The sequence below is a fragment of the Thalassophryne amazonica genome, chromosome 2 (assembly GCF_902500255.1).
Source record: "Thalassophryne amazonica chromosome 2, fThaAma1.1, whole genome shotgun sequence".
Taxonomy (NCBI): Eukaryota; Metazoa; Chordata; class Actinopteri; order Batrachoidiformes; family Batrachoididae; genus Thalassophryne; species Thalassophryne amazonica.
Genome location: NC_047104.1, coordinates 114,485,349 through 114,505,368, shown reverse-complemented (window position 1 = coordinate 114,505,368; position 20,020 = coordinate 114,485,349).

Below are 20,020 nucleotides of genomic sequence, written 5' to 3'. Positions count from 1 at the left end.
AAAATGTCAGTTTCTATAGAGCATTATTAAATGCTATTTTTTAGATAGGATCCAAGTAAGATGTAGATCTTTCATAGCTACAAAGTCATGTGCTGCTCCATCTGATGATGAAAGTGCTTACACGCACTGTACATACATGAAAAGGTATTTTTCAAAATATGTTAATCAGATGCTGTAAAGTTTTGAAATGTAAACAACTCATTTAAAATTGGGCCATTGCTCGAGTTGCATTTTGTTGTTTCAGACACTGAAGCTGTCACATAGTTTATTTTCAATTTGATAGTGTACATTGACATGTGTGAATGGATTGACTGCTTTACATCACCTGTAATTGTGATTTGTTGCAATGTTCCTACTTCTGCAAAACTATAATACATTCTAATATTTACTTTAACTGATTGACAAATTACTTGTGCGCCTTTCAGCGTTTGTGCACGACATTAAAAAGTATTTGTGCGTTTGATGTGCACCGTTTGGGGTGTGTGTGTGTGTGTGTGTGTGTGTGTGTGTGTGTGTGTGTGTGTGTGTGTGTGTGTGTGTGTGTGTGTGTGTGTGTGTGTGTGTGTGTGTGTGTGTGTGTTGTGTCAAATGAACATTATGTGTGTATGTGTGTGTGACTGTGTGTGTGTCAAATGAACGTTATGTGTGTGGGGGGGGTGTTTTGTGTGTGTTCACAAGCGTTTAATATGATTTGATAATACACCTTTAGAGCATAGAAAGTATTCAAATAGTGCTGCATTGCAAGAGCTTATAATGTCCATACATTTAACAAGTTTTTGTTTCTATTTACTTTAGTAATCTATCAAAAACTACACTATGTGTACAAGTTTCCTAAATGGCCTTAACAGAGCTTAATAATATTACATAACAACTCGACGAAGAGCTTAATTCTGCAGAAATTTGTGAGTTTGACCCTATACTATTGACCTGATTCCACTGTGCGGCGTTTGCGCCTTTTGGGGGAAGCAAGATGGCCGACAATGCAGCGGCCTGACTTTGTGCGCTCAGCCGTGACGCCCATTCCAGGTAGTGTAGAGTTCAGTGTGTCAGCCTCACGTTGATGTGGCACGAGCACTGCTCTCCTATTGGTCGTTTAGGAGAGGGAATTCCAGCGCTGCTCTCCTATTGGTCGTTTAGGAGAGGGAATTCCAGCACTGCTCTCCTATTGGTCGTTTAGGAGAGGGAAATCTCACTCCTAAATGGAGGCCGGTATGGCCCAATTCATAGCCAGGCCGGTTGTCGGGCTACTGCCAAGTCCACATGTTCCCACTAATTTAACTTGCATTTTGCCTCAAGTCGTGTTTTCTAAGAATTGATCTAAAATGCTCTTCCAGTTTCATCAAGGGCCAGTCATAACTTTTTGACATCATTGTTCCTATATCTGTAACATTTTTCCAGTTCCAAAATCCAGACTAGGTTGTAAAATGAACCAAAAAAAAAAAAAAAAAAAACAACATAAATTATTTTCTAGGACAAATAAACAAACAAAGAAAAAAAAACAAGGACCGTTGCTCCACAAAACTCTGGCAAGATTTTATTCAAATCTGCACCTGCACTTTCTGACACAACTGACAAATCATTATTTTTCACTTGAATAGCGCTCCACTTTTATTTTATTTTAATTGTTTCTGCAACCAGACCGAGCATTTTTCTTTTTCTTCTTTTTTTTTTTGCCAGGTGTCATAAACCCAGTGCACATATTTTTGCCTCCCTAAAAGCTCAAAGGTATTCTTACACTTTAATGTCTGTGTGAAGTGGAGTTGTGATGGTTTGCATCACATTTCAGCGTGGATCCAAATCAGAGATTTGCAGAAACAGAAAACTCTATAAAAGGCTACAATGGCAATAATCATAAGAAAAAAGAGAGGTGTCTGTGAAATGTGGAGAGGTGAATGGTTTCTTTTACAGATTAAATGCTGTTTGCTCCTCCGGTGCTCTCTGACACACTCTGGGGTGTGTTCTCATGTGTTTTGGAGATGTGGGCTTGAGGGGACATTGTGCAGGTGTTCAGTTTTAACAGTATAAATATCGGAGCTTAAATTCACCTATTTCAGTATCGTCGTTGCTCTGCTCTCAGCAGACAGCGCCATTATTGACATCTGTGTAGGTGCGGAGTAATACATCAAATGTGAAATGGTCAAATATTTTGTCACCATCAACATGATATTTTGTGGTCGTAAATCTCACACGATTAACCAATCAGATTTGCGGAACAAATGTAATTGGATTAGATTTCTAGATTACCTCTATTTATGTTTATCTTCATCAAATTAAAAAAACACTTTAAATTATCTTTGCCTTCGTTGTCGGTGGTTACATACATCTCATAATGCAAATTCTTGGACACATCATCAGTGATAGTACCTGGGGTCATGGGGGGTTTCGGGTCTTTCAACTTCAGACCCCCTCACCCAGGCGACCCAACCGGGAGTGATCAATTCCCAGTCTGTGTCCAAGAAGCCATCGCCCACTGCTTGTCCCTCCTGATCCACAGCCACCGTGAGGCTCTCTCTGCAGCCTCGGATGCTGCAGTGATGGCCTTTCTATTGCGTGCTCCAGTGATGCCCAGGAGGCTGTAGACCTTGCAGAGTGACTTTCCTGCAAAGCCCTTTCCTCCAACTTCGACCTCGCACGCCACCCCCGTCTGCGACACTCCTCCACCAGCTCAGCGTACTTCTCCCTCTTCCTCTCACTGGCTTCCTCCATTCTCTCCTCCCAGGGCACTGTAAGCTCCAACATAATGACCTGCTTGGATGACTCTGAAAACAGGACGATGTCTGGTCTAAGGCTGGTTTCCATGATGTTTTCAGGGAACCGAAGCTGTTTCCCCAGGTCCACCCTTAACTGCCAGTCCTTCGCTGCTCCCAGGAGGCCTGTCTGGGCCTTTGGTCAGGCGGGTAGTTGTTCTCCAGCTCGCACAAATGAGATTTCCCGTCTTAATGGTTTCAAGCTCTTACTCTGGACTATGGCAGTATTGATGGACTCAGCAACTGCTTTCAGCACCTGGTCATGGCGCCAGCGATAGCGACCATCCCCCAGCGCTTGAGGGCAGCTGCTGAGGATGTGCTCCAGAGTTCGTCTTCCCTGACACAAGGGGCATGCTGAGGTATCGGCCTTGCCCCAAGTGAAAATGTTCGACGAGCTGGGCAGGACATCATAGACTGACTGGATTAGGAATTTGATGAGGTAGGGTTCTGCCTTCCACAACTCCAGCCACGAGATCTTCCTCTCCATGGCTTCCTCCCATCTGGTCCATGCGCCCTGTTGTCTCAATCCCACCATCTGGCTTGCATGCTGCTCCTCAACCCCAGCTCTCACTTCGCGTTGAACCAGGTCCTGCCTTTCCTTTCCCTCACGTTTGTTGTAGTAGATTGTTGGAATGGTTCCCAGGCCTGCCCGACCAATTGTCGCAGATCCCACAAGCTCTTTGTGATGCAGCCGTGCTTCTGCCTGGTCCAGAGCCTCCTGTGCCTTCCACTTTCTGCCAGTCCTCACCTCAATGCCTGCTTGGGATACTTTCAGATCCTTGGATTCCCTGTTTTGGAGCACCTCCCTTGCTCTGGTAACCCTGAACTCCTCAGTAAGGCTGTTGATAGGGAGCGTCAGCTTGGTCTTGTTACCGTAGAGGGCGATGCTGCTCAGGCTTCAAGGTAAGCCCAACCAACGTCGCAGGTGGCTGCTGATCCTCCTCTCAAACCCTTCCACAGTAGAGATGGGAAACTCGTATACGAGCAGTGGCCACAGTATTCTAGGCAGGATGCCATGGTGGTTTAACCACACCTTGAATTTGCCCAGAAGACCTGACTTGTCAACTGTTGTCAGCCAACTCTCCAGTTGTTCATGGTTGCCCTGATGGAGGCGGCATCCTTTAGGGAGCAGTCGAAGGTTTATCCAAGGCTCTTAACAGGTTTCTCTGTGACTGATGGTATACGGGTATCTCCTAGAGAGAAGTGGAACCGGTTAATCACCTTCCCTCTCTTCAGGACCAGCGACCTGGATTTTTCTGGCTTAAAGCACATCCGAGCCCAGGTGGTTAGTCTCTCCAAACCTTGGAGGATCCAAACCTTGGAGGATTCATACACACTCAAATACTTTAAAAAAAATACAAAAAATCTGCCATTGTTGGGGCTTTAACTCTCTGTGGAGTTTCCATGCTCTCCCCATGTTGGCGTGGGTTCCCTCCAGGTGCTCCAGCTTCAGCTTCCAAAGATGTGCAGGTTAGGTGAACACCAGTCTATATGTAGACTGGTGTCCTGCCAACGGTGTCCCCTGTCTCATGACCTATGACTGCTGAAACAGGCTCCAACCAACCGAATGAATTAATGAATGACCATGAGCTGAAAGGCCCTCATCATTTTTTGCTTCTGTTGCATGTGTAACTAAGGCCAGCAGGTGGTGCTGTGCAGAAGAAGTTCATTAAACCTCACTCTCTAACGCCAAAAGACAGAAACCCCCAGTTTTTAGCCTTACTCCCTCCCTGATCAATTTAAACAACATGTGGGAGCCACATGTTCTTTAAATTGATCAGGTTTTACTTTTTATCTGAAGTAAGAATGAAATCAGTGACCTGTTAGTTCTTTGAAAAATGCACAAAAACAAAACAAAGCAAACATTTTATGATTAAAAAAAAACAATTTATTAAAATGACAACATATTTACAGCTAATAAAAAATAAAGTTGATTGGATGACGTCTCTACAGGCTGCATAAAGGTCAGGGACGAGGTTGTTTGACCTTTTTGACCTGCACACAGAAACATAAAAAAAAAATCATATTATGACTTTGTACATGACATCAGCTGCTAAAAACAAGTCACATATGTGAGTGATGTCAACATACAACATGTGTTTTCTGACTCTTTATTCACCTTCCTGTTGGGCTTCCATGTTGGGTGGAGTTCGTAATGGCGCCTGCTTTCTTGTCGTGCCTCTTCATAATATTTCTCCTTCTCTGTGTCAGAAAGAGAATGCCACTGCAAACACAAGACAACACACGGTCAGTTAACATGCTCACACAATGACGAGACCGTGCACGTGCAGGAGTGCTCACACTCACCATCTCTCCCACAATTTTATTTACGATGGCACAGTCTCGAACATTGTGCTGTGCCACCACAAGTGGGCGCTGCTCCTTCCTGAAGATCATAAAGGCATTTGGGGGTTTTTTAACGTACGGTTTGGACTCAGCAGTGCTGGGAGGGACTTCAGGTCTCAGAGAGGCTGGTTTGGGCTCCGGAGTTCTGGGACGAGTGTCAGGTCTCTTAGAGGCTGGAATACTGGGAGGAACAAAAGATGTCGTAGCAGAAGGAATATGGGTAGCTGGGTACAGTGAGGGAGGGACAACCGGCTGTGGATCAGGAGCGTTGATGGTATGAGGGCTTCCAAGGTCCATAATCAGGGGATCCTGAACCTGGAGATACAAACAAACACAATAAGTGATTACAAGATGTCATCTGCCCACATTTTCACAAATCCATCTCTCCATTCATTAAAATTCTTAATCACAACGGCTCCTTTTCTTGTTTACAAAATAAAGTATCATTAGAAGTACTGACAAGTATTAGTACTCATCTGTTTTTGATACTGGTGGATCTGTCAAATCTACATCCACGTGTTACTTAACACACATTGTATTTAATGTTTTGATATGCTGGGATTCCAGACCATTTCCAAAGTCAGTCCTTAGCAAATGTCACTATGATTAAGAATCCATTTTCAATGTTTCTCTTGGCAACCAACGAACAGGAAGTAAAAGAAGTAATTCTCAAAGGTAAAAGTAAATATTCCACAGATTTTGATGGTATTGACATGTCTTTAGTAAAGAGAATTGTTGACAATATTGTAATTCCATTCGCCCATATTTGCAACTTGTCTTTCCAGTTTGGTTGTTTTCCTAGCAAAATGAAAATAGCAAAAGTGATACCATTATTTAAAAATGGAAACAAACACACTTTCACTAATTATCGTCCAATCTCCCTCCTCCCTCAGTTTTCAAACATTTTGGAAAAATTATTCACTTCTCGGCTTGAAAATTTCATTAACAAACATCAAATAATAAATGAAAGTCAATACGGCTTTAGGTCCAAAAGAACTACTTCTATGGCAATAATGGAGGCTGTAGAAGAAATAACGAATGCTTTGGACCATAATAAATATGCAGTTGGTATCTTTATTGATTTTAAAAAGGTGTTTGACACAATTAACCACTCAATTCTGATTGGTAAACTTGAAAATTATGGAATCAGAGGAGTAGCTGGGAATTGGATACGAAATTACCTGACCGGAAGGGTCCAGCATGTAAAAATGGGAGATTACGCATCTGAACAGCTTGGTATTATCTGTGGTGTCCCCCAGGGGTCAGTGCTGGGTCCAACTTTGTTCAATCTTTACATTAATGATATATTCAATGCATTAAAATTTTTAAAATTAATTCTCGTTGCTGATGACACAAACATCTTTTATAGTAGTTCATATTGTAATGAGCTTCTGGAAACTGTGAATATGGAATTGAAAAAAATAAAGAAATGGATGGACACCAATAAATTACTGTTAAACCTAAGTAAAACAAAAGCTATGATTTTTGGTAATTATAAACATAGAAATGAATTACAAATTATTATTGATTGTGTACAAATTGAAAATGTATCAGAAAACAAATTTCTAGGTGTAATTATGGACAGCAAATTATCATGGAAAGCCCACATCAGGCACATAAAAACTAAAATATCTAAGAACCTCTCTATTATAAATAAAGCTAAGCAGTCCAAAATGACCAAAATGCACTCCGTATTTTATATTGTTCTCTGGTTCTCCCCTATTTCACATACTGTGTCAAAATATGGGGCAATAACTATAAATGTTCAACAAATCCGCTATTCTTATTGCAAAAAAGAGCCATGCGGATTATTCATAAGGTCGGTTTCTTAGAGCACACCCATGATCTTTTTATCCAGTCCAAATTATTAAAATTTCATGACCTTGTAAAATACTGTACTGTAATTATGCTATTTAAAGCATTCAATAATCAACTTCCAAAAAATGTGCAAAAAATTTTTTCTCACAAAGAGAAGATTCATAATTTGAGAGTTAATGGAAATTTTATTTTACCTAAGGTACAAACCACTCGTAAAAGTTTTTGTGTGACAGTATGTGGGGTCAAAATGTGGAATGCTCTGGATCTACAGCGAAAGCTTTGCCCAAATATTCACAAATTTAAGTCCTTGTATAAAAATGCAGTTTGGTCAGAATACAGTCATAGTAGAGTTTGAATGTCTTGTTGTGCACTTGTCTGTATCAGTGCTGTGTTTGATACCTGAGGTTTCCTTACCATCGTTGGTATGTGAGTTCTTTCTATTGTATTACCATTGTTGGTAACATTGTTCTTAAAATTGCTGGTATGTAGCTTGTTGTTTCTTATATGAACATTTAATGTATTTACTAATCTATTCTTCATTAAGTTATCAATATTTTCGATGTGAATGACTTGCTCCTTATTTTGGTGTGTTATTTATTTTGTTTTGTTTGTTTTTTTTTCCTCTCTTTTCTCAACTGATATGGAAATTGTAAGTCAAATATGAGTTCAAGTTAAGTAGTAATGTAAGATAGGGGTGGGATTCAATAAGTTTTCTTCTTCCCACTCCTTTTCGCAAAAGGAGTGAGCAAAAATGAAATGTATTTGACTGTTTAATATGTACTAGGTACAGGTTTTTGTACACTTTGTTGTACATTTTGTTTACACTGCTCGAAATGAATTAATAAATGAAATGAGAATGAAATCAGTGACCTGTTAGTTCTTTGAAAAATGCACAAAAACAAAACAAAGATGATGATGAAGCAAGCGGACAGAATTCTTTCTGACCCCTCCCATGTTCTGCACACGCAATACGAGTCGCTACCATCGGGCCGGCGCTTCAGAGTCCCCCACTGCAGACTGAATAGATATAGCAACTCTTTTGTTCCTATATCAATCATAGCCCTTAACAAATATCATAACAAACACCTCTAACAATCAGGCTCAGTAGGAGGTTTTAGTATTTGTATGTTTTTTATTTATTTATTTATTTATTTTTATTCTTTTTTATTTTTTTTCACTGTTATGAACTGTTTATGTCTTGTTCTGTATCTCTGTATGGGTCATGATTTTTGAGAAGTCAAAGACAAATTTCCCCACGGGGACGTTAAAAGTATCTATCTATCTATCTAAAGCAAACATTTTATGATAAAAACCATTTTATTAAAATGACAACATATTTACAGCTAATAAAAAAATAAAGTTGATTGGATGACGTCTCTACAGGCTGCATAAAGGTCAGGGAAGAGGTTGTTTGACCTTTTTGACCCGCACGCAGAAACATAAAAAAATCATATTATGACTTTGTACATGACATCAGCTGCTAAAAACAAGACACATATGTGAGTGATGTCAACATACAACATGTGTTTTCTGACTCTTTATTCACCTTCCTGTTGGGCTTCCATGTTGGGTGGAGTTCGTAATGGCGCCTGCTTTCTTGTCGTGCCTCTTCATAATATTTCTCCTTCTCTGTGTCAGAAAGAGAATGCCACTGCAAACACAAGACAACACACGGTCAGTTAACATGCTCACACAATGACGAGACCGTGCACGTGCAGGAGTGCTCACACTCACCATCTCTCCCACAATTTTATTTACGATGGCACAGTCTCGAACATTATGCTGTGCCACCACAAGTGGGCGCTGCTCCTTCCTGAAGATCATAAAGGCATTTGGGGGTTTTTTAACGTACGGTTTGGACTCGGCAGTGCTGGGAGGGACGTGGGGTCTCAGAGAGGCTGGTTTGGGTTCCGGAGTTCTGGGACGAGTGTCGGGTCTCAGAGAGGCTGGAATACTGGGAGGAACAAAAGAGGTCGTAGCAGCAGGAATATAGGGAGCCGGGTACAGTGAGGGAGGGACAACCGGCTGTGGATCAGGAGCGTTGATGGTATGAGGGCTTCCGAGGTCCATAATCAGGGGATCCTGATCCTGGAGATACAAACAAACACAATAAGTGATTACAAGATGTCATCTGCCCACATTTTCACAAATCCATCTCTCTATTCATTAAAATTCTTAATCAAACGGCTCCTTTTCTTGTTTACAAAATAAAGTATCATTAGGAGTACTGACAAGTATTAGTACTCATCTGTTTTTGATACTGGTGGATCTGTCAAATCTACATCCACGTGTTACTTAACACACATTGTATTTAATGTTTTTAGCTGCTGCATTAGGAGGAAGGGAAGACATACTTCCTGCTTTTATGACACTTTAAATGGTTTTGTGTTTCTTGATTTGAAACATGAACTTTTCATTTATGACGTAATGACAAAAGACTCCTGCTGACTGTGTGTTCTGTCCAACCCTACCTGTTCTTCCACAGGAGGTGCAGCAGGGGGCGCTGTGTGCTCCGGGTCTTTGGCATCACTGAAACAACGCATCATGACCTCGGCCATGTGCACCAGGCAGTCAGTTTCATTATCATAATGAAGCAGATCCGTGCAGAATGAAGTCTGGTAATAGTCCATGACGTCCACTAGAGTCAGAGCAAAACATTAATGATAATAATTATGTTATTTAGAGAAAATTAGACATAAGAAAAACATAAACCACAACAGAGGGAGTTTTTCCTTACCTCTGTCGCCTCTGTGCTTGTTCTGGGTGTTGGTAAGGTCTGATGTCACTTGTGTGAAGCTCCTTGAGGCAACTTTGTCGTGATTTGGCACTATATAAATGAAATGAAATGAACAGTTTAACATTTAAATGACCATAAAACAAGATTAGTTCAAATGGAAATGTGAAAAATGAAACACTTTAAATGAAGTTAAATGATCTACAAAGAAAATTCAATCCAAAATTTCAATCATGAATAATAATACTAAATATAATATAATATAAATAATATATATATATATATATATATATATATATATATATATATATATATATATATATATATATATATATATATATCCTCAACAAAAATATAAACGCAACACTTTTGGTTTTGCTCCCATTTTGTATGAGATGAACTCAAAGATCTAAAACTTTTTCCACATACACAATATCACCATTTCCCTCAAATATTGTTCACAAACCAAACTAAATCTGTGATAGTGAGCACTTCTCCTTTGCTGAGATAATCCATCCCACCTCACAGGTGTGCCATATCAAGATGCTGATTAGACACCATGATTAGTGCACAGGTGTGCCTTAGACTGCCCACAATAAAAGGCCAGTCTGAAAGGTGCAGTTTTATCACACAGCACAATGCCACAGATGTCGCAACATTTGAGGGAGCGTGCAATTGGCATGCTGACAGCAGGAATGTCAACCAGAGCTGTTGCTCGTGTATTGAATGTTCATTTCTCTACCATAAGCCGTCTCCAAAGGTGTTTCAGAGAATTTGGCAGTACATCCAACCAGCCTCACAACCGCAGACCATGTGTAACCACACCAGCCCAGGACCTCCACATCCAGCATGTTCACCTCCAAGATCATCTGAGACCAGCCACTCGGACAGCTGCTGAAACAATCAGTTTGCATAACCAAAGAATTTCTGCACAAACTGTCAGAAACCGTCTCAGGGAAGCTCATCTGCATGCTCGTCGTCCTCATCGGGGTCTCGACCTGACTCCAGTTCGTCATCGTAACCGACTTGAGTGGGCAAATGCTCACATTCGCTGGCGTTTGGCACATTGGAGAGGTGTTCTCTTCACGGATGAATCCCGGTTCACACTGTTCAGGGCAGATGGCAGACAGCGTGTGTGGTATCGTGTGGGTGAGCGGTTTTCTGATGTCAATGTTGTGGATCGAGTGGCCTATGGTGGCAGTGGGGTTATGGTATGGGCAGGCGTCTGTTATGGACGAAGAACACAGGTGCATTTTATTGATGGCATTTTGAATGCACAGAGATACCGTGACGAGATCCTGAGGCCCATTGTTGTGCCATCCAAGAACAGCACCTCATGTTGCAGCAGGATAATGCACGGCCCCATGTTGCAAGGATCTGTACATAATTCTTGGAAGCTGAAAATGTCCCAGTTCTTGCATGGCCGGCATACTCACTGGACATGTCACCCATTGAGCATGTTTGGGATGCTCTGGACCGGCGTATACGACAGTGTGTACCAGTTCCTGCCAATATCCAGCAACTTCGCACAGCCATTGAAGAGGAGTGGACCAACATTCCACAGGCCACAATTGACAACCTGATCAACTCTATGCGAAGGAGATGTGTTGCACTGCATGAGGCAAATGGTGGTCACACCAGATACTGACTGGTATCCCCCCCCAATAAAACAAAACTGCACCTTTCAGAGTGGCCTTTTATTGTGGACAGTCTAAGGCACACCTGTGCACTAATCATGGTGTCTAATCAGCATCTTGTTATGGCACACCTGTGAGGTGGGATGGATTATCTCAGCAAAGGAGAAGTGCTCACTATCACAGATTTAGACTGGTTTGTGAACAATATTTGAGGGAAATGGTGATATTGTGTATGTGGAAAAAGTTTTAGATCTTTGAGTTCATCTCATACAAAATGGGAGCAAAACCAAAAGTGTTGCGTTTATATTTTTGTTGAGTGTATATATATATATATATATATATATATATATATATATATATATATATATATATATATATATATATATATATATATATATATATATATCCATACTGTCTTGAAATCTTAATTTGTATATGTAAACTGAGATCTAATCTAAGTGCACAATCAAAACATAATAAAGGTGCCTTCTGGGACAAAATCAAACATTTTCATCCAGGTTGAAATTACTGAAAAAATTAAATTCAATGCCAAACTGCTTGATTCATCTTCTGATATGTTAATACACCAGACAGAGGTGAAACCTGATCAGATAAGAGGGCAAAACACAAACGTGCAGTATTTGACCACTGACTGAACCTATGGATTTTAAGTAATTGTGTAAAGTTTTATTTTGAAGATGTTTCAAATACAATGAACTGGTCCACGTACAAACATGTGTAATGCAAACAGGTGATACCATTAACTGGATGAATTATAGTTTGTATAGACTCAATTTTAGTGAAGACTAATTTTTCAAATTAGGCATCTTTAGATTTGCCTTCAAGTCAGGATCAGTCTTGATCAGATCCTGATGTGCTCATAAATGCCAAGCAGAAGCTGAATGTTGTCCTGCAGATCTTAGTCCATGTCAGTGATGCTTTAATGCATTTCCAACTTCAGTTACATCATAAAGGAAAGCCTTGTTATGCTAAAAAATAAATAAATAAATAAATAAAAAGCTTAGCTCACTTAAAATAAGTTTTTTCCCCAGAGTAGGAAAAATAAGTTCTGATAAATGTGGAAAAGTTGAGAAATAAGCTTGTTTTTAGATCCACTTACTTAAGCTCAGAGTTCTTACAGCAAATTATAAACAATAATAATAATAAATGGGAACCCAAATAAAGTACACCTTTTTTAAAGCTGATTGGCTGTGGGGTTATGAAAGTGAATAAAGTTACTGTTTTGTTTTTCTCACCTGCTGCCTGAACAGCAGGAAAATTCTGTTTTTAATTCATATTAAATTTCCTGTCATTAATGTAAAAACATATTTCATCTCTGTGACATTATCACGTTGCTTCACAATATTTTACTCAGATACAGTAAATCCAGGTGGAAATAGGCTGTTACTGTTTGCACTTTTAATTAAGTGATTTTAATTTGCACACCTTATCCTTTTCATTTACAACAGCTTAGTAATTTACCTGCAGTACTTACTGACAATTTGGAGTGTATTTGTGTCATTTAAACATTTCAGTTTACCTTTTTGACAAAGTTGAGAGAAAAATGTGGCTTATTGCTTCAAAAGTGTTGACAGTTCAGTGGTTGACGTGGTTCTGAAGTAAAAGTCTGTCTGTTTTCTCACAGTAACGTCAGTTTGTTGCTTTGCTCCAACGTCAGCAGATGATTTGTTGTCTGGTTGCCATGGAGACGTGTCTGCTATTTAAAGCAACATGCACATCATATATGTGACTCAGGTTTAGGAAAAATGCTATCTTTGATGTTTTTTTTCTGGTATTCAGAGTTTAAATAAATGGGAACCCAAATGTACTCAAAATATGTTTTTTTAAAGGGACCAGACACCTTTTTTTTTTTTTTTTTTTTTTACAAGCTGATTGGCTGTGAGGTTATGAAAGTGAAGAAGGTTACTGTTTTGTTTTTCTCACCTGCTGCCTGGACAACAGGAACATTATGTTTTAATTCATATTAATTTACTGTTATTAATGTAAAAATATTGTTTCATCTCAGTTAAATTATCATGTTGCTTCACAATATTTTACTCAGAAACAGTAAATCCAGATGGAAATAGGCTGTGTTACTGTTTGCACTTTTGATTAAGTGATTTCAATTTGCACACCTTATCCTGGTCATTTACAATCAATCAATCAATCAATATTTTTTATATAGCGCCAAATCACAACAAACAGTTGCCCCAAGGCGCTTTATATTGTAAGGCAAGGCCATACAATAATTATGTAAAACCCCAACGGTCAAAACGACCCCCTGTGAGCAAGCACTTGGCTACAGTAGGAAGGAAAAACTCCCTTTTAACAGGAAGAAACCTCCAGCAGAACCAGGCTCAAGGAGGGGCAGTCTTCTGCTGGGACTGGTTGGGGCTGAGGGAGAGAACCAGGAAAAAGACATGCTGTGGAGGGGAGCAGAGATTGATCACTAATGATTAAATGCAGAGTGGTGCATACAGAGCAAAAAGAGAAAGAAACAGTGCATCATGGGAACCCCCCAGCAGTCTACGTCTATAGCAGCATAACTAAGGGATGGTTTAGGGTCACCTGATCCAGCCCTAACTATAAGCTTTAGCAAAAAGGAAAGTTTTAAGCCTAATCTTAAAAGTAGAGAGGGTGTCTGTCTCCCTGATCTGAATTGGGAGCTGGTTCCACAGGAGAGGAGCCTGAAAGCTGAAGGCTCTGCCTCCCATTCTACTCTTACAAACCCTAGGAACTACAAGTAAGCCTGCAGTCTGAGAGCGAAGCGCTCTATTGGGGTGATATGGTACTACGAGGTCCCTAAGATAAGATGGGACCTGATTATTCAAAACCTTATAAGTAAGAAGAAGAATTTTAAATTCTATTCTAGAATTAACAGGAAGCCAATGAAGAGAGGCCAATATGGGTGAGATATGCTCTCTCCTTCTAGTCCCCGTCAGTACTCTAGCTGCAGCATTTTGAATTAACTGAAGGCTTTTTAGGGAACTTTTAGGACAACCTGATAATAATGAATTACAATAGTCCAGCCTAGAGGAAATAAATGCATGAATTAGTTTTTCAGCATCACTCTGAGACAAGACCTTTCTGATTTTAGAGATATTGCGTAAATGCAAAAAAGCAGTCCTACATATTTGTTTAATATGCGCTTTGAATGACATATCCTGATCAAAAATGACTCCAAGATTTCTCACAGTATTACTAGAGGTCAGGGTAATGCCATCCAGAGTAAGGATCTGGTTAGACACCATGTTTCTAAGATTTGTGGGGCCAAGTACAATAACTTCAGATTTATCTGAGTTTAAAAGCAGGAAATTAGAGGTCATCCATGTCTTTATGTCTGTAAGACAATCCTGCAGTTTAGCTAATTGGTGTGTGTCCTCTGGCTTCATGGATAGATAAAGCTGGGTATCATCTGCGTAACAATGAAAATTTAAGCAATACCGTCTAATAATACTGCCTAAGGGAAGCATGTATAAAGTGAATAAAATTGGTCCTAGCACAGAACCTTGTGGAACTCCATAATTAACTTTAGTCTGTGAAGAAGATTCCCCATTTACATGAACAAATTGTAATCTATTAGACAAATATGATTCAAACCACCGCAGCGCAGTGCCTTTAATACCTATGGCATGCCATAATCTCTGTAATAAAATTTTATGGTCAACAGTATCAAAAGCAGCACTGAGGTCTAACAGAACAAGCACAGAGATGAGTCCACTGTCCGAGGCCATAAGAAGATCATTTGTAACCTTCACTAATGCTGTTTCTGTACTATGATGAATTCTAAAACCTGACTGAAACTCTTCAAATAGACCATTCCTCTGCAGATGATCAGTTAGCTGTTTTACAACTACCCTTTCAAGAATTTTTGAGAGAAAAGGAAGGTTGGAGATTGGCCTATAATTAGCTAAAATAGCTGGGTCAAGTGATGGCTTTTTAAGTAATGGTTTAATTACTGCCACCTTAAAAGCCTGTGGTACATAGCCAACTAACAAAGATAGATTGATCATATTTAAGATCGAAGCATTAAATAATGGTAGGGCTTCCTTGAGCAGCCTGGTAGGAATGGGGTCTAATAAACATGTTGATGGTTTGGATGAAGTAACTAATGAAAATAACTCAGACAGAACAATCGGAGAGAAAGAGTCTAACCAAATACCGGCATCACTGAAAGCAGCCAAAGATAACGATATGTCTTTGGGATGGTTATGAGTAATTTTTTCTCTAATAGTTAAAATTTTGTTAGCAAAGAAAGTCATGAAGTCATTACTAGTTAAAGTTAATGGAATACTCAGCTCAATAGAGCTCTGACTCTTTGTCAGCCTGGCTACAGTGCTGAAAAGAAACCTGGGGTTGTTCTTATTTTCTTCAATTAGTGATGAGTATAAAGATGTCCTAGCTTTATGGAGGGCTTTTTTATAGAGCAACAGACTCTTTTTCCAGGCTAAGTGAAGATCTTCTAAATTAGTGAGACGCCATTTCCTCTCCAACTTACGGGTTATCTGCTTTAAGCTACGAGTTTGTGAGTTATACCACGGAGTCAGACACTTCTGATTCATTACACACAGACTGATATATTTCAAATGTTTATTTCTGTTAATGTTGACAAGTAATGGAAATCCCAAATTCAGTATCTCAGAAAATTAGAATATTGTGAAAAGGTTCAATATGGAAGACACCTGGTGTCACACTCTAATCAGTTAATTAATTCAAAACACCTGCAAAGGCCTTTAACTGGTCTCTCAGTCTAGTTCTGTAGGCTACACAATCATGTGGAAGACTGCTGACTTGACGTCTTGCCTGGGCTAAAGACAAAAAGGACTGGATTACTGCTGAGTGGTCCAAAGTTATGTTCTCTGATGAAAATAAATTTTGCATTTCCTTTGGAAATCAAGGCCCCAGAGTCTGGAGGAAGAGAGGAGAGGCACAGAAGCCACGTTGTTTGATGTCCAGTGTAAAGTTTCCACAGTCAGTGATGGTTTGGGGTACCATGTCATCTGCTGGTGTTGGTCCACTGTGTTTTCTGAGATCTGTTGGGGAAAATAACCTTTTCTCAAAACACAGAAAATCTCAGGTTCCCTCCGTGAATCCGGGGTCAGTGGAAAAGAGAATACACTGACAATAATAATTTGAATTAAATCAAATCAAATCAAATCAATTTTATTTATATAGCGCCAAATCACAACAAACAGTTGCCCCAAGGCACTTTATATTGTAAGGCAAAGCCATACAATAATTATGGAAAAACCCCAACGGTCAAAACGACCCCCTGTGAGCAAGCACTTGGCAACAGTGGGAAGGAAAGGTAAACCTACCAGGTTTATTAAAACAGCAGAGCAGATCAATCATCAAAAATCACTCATCTTTGTGCAAAAATGGGTTCAGAATGCATACACATCTTTTAATAATGCCACAAAACTGATACCCACAGCAATGTGCATCAAAAATGAACACTCCTTTTCAAAAACAGGGTTCTTATTCTTTCAGTCCAGAAATCTGTTTGGGAGGGGTACCCAGTCTCACATGTCCTTGGTCTGAGCGCAAAAATGTTCTCCATGATAAAATGGAACATTGTTATTAATCCTTAATCGTCCAGCGTTGTGATGCAAACTGATCTGATAATCACCCTGAGCGCAGAGGTCACCAGTACATACGCCCTCACATTGCCTTCATGACAATGTGTAACTCATTAACTAATGTAGATCAGTGTTAAGGAGTCACTCTCTTCAGCTTGTTGCTACAGCTCTGTATGAAAGGAAAGGTCCACAAGTTCAGTTCACAGCGACATTATTGTATTTCTGCAGACACACTTCAAGGTTGGCTCAGATAAGAAATAACTCAGCCATTGTTTTCCTTCTGGAAGCAAAACTCTTTGACACCATCAAAGTATGAAATCACTCACATTTTACAGAATACAGGAAGCAGCAATTATTTTTGAACAGTACAATCATTCAACTGCACATTATTGATCAGCATAGTTAAACATGAATATAATAAACCATTTGATTACAAACAGATGCAACAACAATATTATTTGCAGTACACATCTTGAACCTCACGACCTTTGAACATATCATGGAACATCATGTCAGGCATTAGTCATGACTTTATTCAAAATGGTCAATGCCTGACATGTTTAAACCAACATGTTACACCGTACTTCTAAGCATGTTATTTTATGAAAACCTTAAACCAAAACACTTTTATTGATTTGAGAGTCAACACACCTGTCAGCAGTTCCACGTGTTCAACACAACTCATCATAAGCACATATTTCAATCATTAATCAAACCGTATAATATTGTATCATTTCAGAACCATCATAAATCAATTGAACACCCATCAAAGCATAGACACACACATTTTCATTCATTTGACTTCGTGATAAAACCCTTAAACACATTATGGCACAAGTGTACACTCTATTCAACTTTATTCATTCCATACAATACCTAGTTCAGTGGAACCAGGATGATGTACATACTTCTGAACATTTGTTACTTTTTGAAAATAATGAACACAAAACCTTTTATTCAGTTTGGTAACTTTTAGCATTGATAGCATGCAAAGCTAATTATGAGTAAAATAGCATATGTTTACATTTATTCTTTACATGTCAAAGCTCAGCACAGCCGTCTACCAGGAAGTTGTAGAGCACTTCATGCTTCCTGCTGCTGAACAACTTTATGGAGATGCAGATTTCATTTTCCAACAGGACGTGGCACCTGCACACAGTGCCAAAGCTACCAGTACCTGGTTTAAGGACCATGGTATCCCTGTTATTAATTTGCCAGCAAACTCACCTGACCTTAATCCCATAGAAAATCTATGGGATATTGTGAAGAGGGAGATGCGACACGCCAGACCCAACAATGCAGAAGAGCTGAAGGCCACTATCAGAGCAACCTGGGCTCTCATCCCACCTGAGCAGTGCCACAGACTGATCGACTCCATACCACGCTGCATTGCTGCAGTAATTCAGGCCCCAACTACGTATTAAGTGCTGTACATGCTCATACATTTCATGTTCATACTTTTTAGTTGGCCAACATTCCTAGAAATCCTTTTTTGTATTGGTCTTAAGTCATATTCTAATTTTCTGAGATACTGAATGTGGGATTTTTATTAGTTGTCAGTTATAATCATCAAAATTAAAAGAAATAAACATTTAAAATGAATATAATATACAAGTTTCACTTTTTGAATGGAATTACTGAAATAAATCAACCTTTTCATGATATTCTAATTATATGACCAGCACCTGTATATGACTCAACAGTTTCAGCAAAAATGCTTTGGTGGATTTTTCTGGTATTCAGAGTTTAAATACAGTGGGGGAAAATAAGTATTTCACCCCCTGTCAGTTTTGCAGGTTTTCCCACCTACAAAGAATGGAGAGGTCTGTAATTTTTATCATAGCTACACTTCAACTGTGAGAGACAGAATCTAAAAAAAAAAAAATCCAGAAAATCACATTGTATGATTTTTTAAAAAAATCATTTGCATTTTATTGCATTAAATAAGTATTTGACCCCCTAGAAAAACAGAGCTTAACAATTGGTACAGAAACATTTGTCTGCCATTACATAAATCATACAATGTGATTTTCTGGATTTTTTTTTTTTTTTAGATTCTGTCTCTCTCAGTTGAAGTGTAGCTATGATAAAAATTACAGACCTCTTCATTCTTTGTAGGTGGGAAAACCTGCAAAACTGACAGGGGGTCAAATACTTATTTTCCCCACTGTAAATGGGAACCCAAATGCACTCAAAGTGCAGTTTTTTAAAGGGATCAGACACCTTGTTTTTTTTTTTTTTACAAGCTGATGATTGCGGTGTCATGAAAGTGTAATAGAAGAAAGTTACCACAAACACACACGTGTGTGTGTGTGTGTGTGTATATATACACACAATATTTGTAAATAATCCGTTTTATTGCCAGTTTTCTTCAGACAAGTCAGGGGATGGATACATGAATATGTCACTGAATATGTCTTTATTTGCATCAGTTATGAAGAAATACAAACAGTATGGCACTCTGTTGTAAATCTGTGTGGCATAGATAGTTCTCAAAAACTGAGTGACTGTGCAAGAAGGAGAAGAGTGAGGAAAGCCACCAAGACACCCTGACAACCCAGGAGAAGTTATGGGCTTATGTGGCTGTGATTGGAGAAATTGTGCACAGTGCAAGCTTTGCATTTTGCATCACTGCTCTTAGCTTCATAGTGGAGTAGAGCAGAGAAGGATTTTCTTTCACCAAAACAGATCAAATCCAGGCTTGCATGTCGGATGCACCTTCTGGCAATTTGTAGCTAAACTTTCAGGTCTTCTTTTTAAGAAAATCCTCCTCTGTACCACTTCATCATAAAGATGGATAACTGGTGATACAAAATGCAAAGCTTGCACTGTGCATAATTTCTCCAATCACAGCCACGTAAGCCTATAACAACTTCTGGGTTGTCTGGGTGTCTTGGTGGCTTTCCTCACTCTTCTACTTCTTGCACAGTCACTCAGTTTTTGAGAACTATCTACTCCACACAGATTTACCATAGAGGGCCACACTGTTTGTATTTCTTTGTAATTAATGTAAATAAAGTTGGAAACATATTCAGTGGCAGCTTTACCATCAGAGAGCCTCGTCCACAACGACCACAAAAGACTCCAAGCTGTCAGTGATGTTAAAGGGTATTAATACACAGTATTAAGAACAGGGGTATGTAAACTTTGGATCAGGGT